This window comes from Pecten maximus, chromosome 14, assembly GCF_902652985.1.
Source record: "Pecten maximus chromosome 14, xPecMax1.1, whole genome shotgun sequence".
Lineage (NCBI taxonomy): Eukaryota > Metazoa > Mollusca > Bivalvia > Pectinida > Pectinidae > Pecten > Pecten maximus.
In genome coordinates this window covers 31,864,785-31,869,632 of record NC_047028.1, presented here as the reverse complement: position 1 = coordinate 31,869,632, position 4,848 = coordinate 31,864,785, and positions in this window count along the sequence as shown.

Genomic DNA, 4,848 nt, shown 5'->3' with positions numbered 1-4,848 from the left:
TCCAACCGTCATGTCCCAGTTCCCATACCCGGATGGCATCACGTCGATCTGTCCTACATCTGATGGACGTGCGTGGCTGTGTGACCATACCAACACAGTAAATCTCATCAACAACCGAGGTCAGATCATACCGACGATACGACACAGCAGTCACATACAGGACATCAGTCTGGACCCCACCACAGGTCGTCTGTGGTTCTGTTGTATGTATGATAAAACTATCTGTGAAGTATCTACATCACATAAACCAGTCACAAGATTCACTACAGAGGATCGCCCATTCAGTCTGTGTGTGACCAGGGAGGGTCGGGTAGTGGTGGGTACGGGGGGTAGACAGGGGGGCAAGGTGGGGGTGTATACAGTGGACGGTCAGGTGTTACATACAGACATTGTGGAGGGGTTAGTACTGTCAATATCACAATGTGGTGTTACAGGTAATATAGCTGTAGTAGTGGAATGTACACGTATCATTGTGTACAACTCAACACTCCAGCTCCTGGTCAACTACCAGGGGGAGGGGATACAGGTACGGGGGTCGGTCACACTAGACGAGTTTGGTCCTCTTACAGTTGTATATGACAGTAAGGGTAATATTGTTATTGCGGACTGGAGAAGGAACAAAATAGAACTGATAAGTGGAGCAGGGAAGTACATAAAAACACTTCACACAAACAACATAAAAACACTTCACACAAACAAAGAAGACCAGGGACCAGTAGGTATACAGAAGGGTGATGTGTTGTGGTCACGCTCAGAGTTAGATACAGGAAGGCCGGGACTCAAACTCCTCAAGTATTATAGTGACTAAGTGACTCAACCTTGAGTGTGGATACAGACAGTTTATATCAGTGGACTTAAACAACATTAACTTTACATTGTTATATCATTATACATTTCTCAACATGTATGTACACATTACAGATGGCATGTAAATAATGTTATTTACCGTTAAATATACTGTTTGTATAATTTTGTAAACATGTCCCTGTGATACCTGTTTCTCAACACGTAAAATGTGTTAAATGTACGTTAATATAGTTTTATAAACATGTCCCTGTGATACATTTCAACTACTGTTTCTCAACATGTAGAATGTGTTTACCGTTAAATGTACTGTACATATAATTTTATCAATAAATACAGACCGCGGGATTGTAACACGTCACTGTGATACATTTCAACTACTGTTATGACATCTGAAATCAACATCCCTGCATCTGTTTTATGTGTATAACCTGACTCCCCCTACCTTCTCAAGTGACTCGTTCAATTCGAATTTAATTGACCCAGAGAAATAGTTTTTTTTTAAGTTAACATACACTGGTCAGGTGACGTCATCAGTAGTATCACCAGTTCCAATCTATGTAACGTGTAGTGTCTTTACGGTTTTTATGTAATAAATATTTCTTGAATCGATAACGATTAGTTATTTTATGTTGTTTCAGTTAATGTACAGAAAACTTTTTACAGAAAACTCAGCGAGAGTTGAAAGTGTATGATGTATATGAGATACAGGAATTCAGAAGCCTGAATTGACAGTTTTGTAGATACAGGAATTCGGTAAACTGAATTGACAGTATATGAGATACAGGAATTCGGTAACCTGAATTGACAGTATATGAGATACAGGAATTCGGTAACCTTAATTGACAGTATATGAGATACAGGAATTCGGTAACCTTAATTGACAGTATATGAGATACAGGAATTCGGTAACCTGAGTTGACAGTATATGAGATACAGGAATTCGGTAACCTGAGTTGACTGTTTTTTAGATACAGGAAATCGGTAACCTGAATTGACAGTTTTTTAGATACAGGAATTCGGTAACCTGAATTGACAGTATATGTGATACAGGAATTCGGTAACCTGAATTGACAGTATATGAGATACAGGAATTCGGTAACCTGAATTGACAGTATATGAGATACAGGAATTCGGTAACCTGAATTGACAGTATATGAGATACAGGAATTCGATAACCTGAATTGACAGTAAATGAGATACAGAAATTCGGTAACCTAAGTTGACAGTATGTGAGATACAGGAATTCGGTAACCTGAATTGACAGTATATGAGATACAGGAATTCGGTAACCTGAGTTGACAGTTTTTTAGATACAGGAATTCGGTAACCTGAATTGACAGTTTTTTAGATACAGGAATTCAGTAACCTGAGTTGACAGTATATGAGATACTGGAATTCAGTAGACGGAGTTGACAGTATATGAGATACAGGAATTCGGTATCCTGAATTGACAGTATATGAGATACAGGAATTCGGTAGCCTGAATTGACAGTATATGAGATACAGGAATTCGGTAGCCTGAGTTGACAGTATATGAGATACAGGAATTCTGTAGCCCGAGTTGACAGTATGGGATACAGGAATTCGATAGCCTGAGCTGACAGTATATGAGATACAGGAATTCGGTAGCCTGATCTGACAGTATATGAGATACAGGAATTCAATTGCCCAAGTTGACATTATGAGATACAGGAATTCGGTAGCCTGAGTTGACTTTATAAGATCGATATATGTAACATCCGCTCCATAAACACTGGACGTGAACGTTTGTTTTGGGATGATTGTGGTGTGATAAACATAATTCAACGCAGGATATAAAGTTTACTTATATTTATTAATCCACATGAAAATCCCGAAGAAACAATTTAATCCTACAGCAATACCGCATATTATTTAGCAAAAGAACTAACGGTAAATAGTTTGGATCCCTTTGATGTCCCACACTGCTCGGCGACTCTCAAAAGGCAAACGTTTCTGATTGGTTGACCAATCAGTGAAATACTACAAGTTCGAATACACACGTTCGATTGACGTACAATGGACTTGCAGTTTTGCAAGTAGGCGGGGCTAAAATAGTCGGTCAAAATGTCCGAATCATTTTTTTCAAAATTGATTTTTTATGCAAGCACCTAGAATTTTTTTACATGTAGTTTTAAAATGGTGTTTTCATCAAGTGTTCAACATATCACAATCACATTTTAAGTAGCGAATAGCTTAAAAGTACGCGTTGATTAGCAGAATTTTAAAAAGAATATGAGGGAAAGAGTGTTAGATGGGCTTTTGTAACCATATAAAACATAATCTTTTAATAGATAAGCCTACCCAATAAGTTAAAAGTTTTACATCACAGAACGAAACATGATAAATATAAAAAAAAATTGAGTAATGACACTTGCTTGTATGGTATTTTGGCCAAACACTTGGATAGTTTATGAGAACTATTTTAAATGTACCTGTTTTTGTTACTATTTTTTTTTAAATTGTGAGAATGAAGAAAACGTTTCGGAATATCAAAATATGTATATTAGAAACAATAACTACAATAATCCGTTTACTTTGTATTGTTCATTAACTGCGTTGAACTTGAGGTCCAATTGAAACATTTAAATATTCAATATTTCGATAATACTGGTGGATGTCAGCCAATGATATTTCACGCAACGCTTCGGAGATGATGGTCATTACTATTTAGTTATTGGCATATTGCCGAGAAAAATCACATTACTGTTGATTTTATTATTATTCAAGATTTCATTAAAAAAAATTATCATGTTATTGTAGAAACACTTCTACAATAAACTGCATTGAAGTGTACGGGATCCACGGTTAAGAACAGAAATTAGGGACGGGCACAGCAACCCTCCGTCATAACGACATCAAAGAAACACGTGTATTGCACGTGATACCAGGAACATGTATACGTCGCTGATTTATCCGATCTCACACCCCCTCTTGAAAGAAAACGTTGTTCAATTCAATTCATTTTTATTACTTTTGGCTTGACAGCCAATCAGTGGTGTACAAAACATATTACATAATATTACATATTGTACAGAATACAATTAAAGGATAACATATGAAGATGAACATTAACATTATAATATACATATTACATAAGGTACATTATAATATTTACGATTAATCTATATATACATTTATCAATACATTTGCAACATAATTAAACACATATTACATCATTCTCTGTTTATTTGCGTGTATAATGAATTTACCTAATCTGTGTAGTTCCTTTATCTTATTTGAGTTCAGTAAATTTAAAACTTTAAAGACAGAAGGTTTGTACCAGTAATATTTTTTGATAAATTTCTTCCTTATCTCTGAATATTTAGGACATATAAGTAAAAAGTGAAATTCATCCTCAACCTCGTTTTGAGTACAGTTTATACAAAGTCTATTTTTCCTGTCAATATTTCTACTTCTACCAACTTCTATAGCAAGATTGTTGTAGCATCTTGATCATGATTAAAAAAATCTTGTTTCGATCGGCGTCAGAGATATCCTCGACTATAACCTACAGTAACATTGTAAGTGAAGAATCGAGGATTTGCATTCCATTATAAATATAAAATAAAGTTGTCAAAAGTTACACGCAAGACAAATAAAAGTGAAAAAAGCTTATCTGTGATATCGTGTGTAAAGTTTACATTTTGTAAGATGGGTAGGACTTCGCGTATTTAAAAAAAATCCTGTAGGAGAACACAGGTAGAACACGAGTACTAAAAGTTTTCCTATGGCTCACTCTAGGATAATAGTCTTTTTTTTTTATGTAAGTTTTTTTTATATTTGTTTTATTTTTCCAAGGCATATTATACATAGGTACATATATATATTTTACTTCGGAAACATTTACATACTTACTCACTCACTCTACATTCTATCTTTTGACATTCAAATTTATGTATATTGCATCTATTCACTCAATTGTTCAGCTTTCACACTATACATTCTTCCAAAACCTCTCGTATTTAACGTCATATGTTTTCACCCTCTCACCCTAACAAACATACACACCTAACATCAATG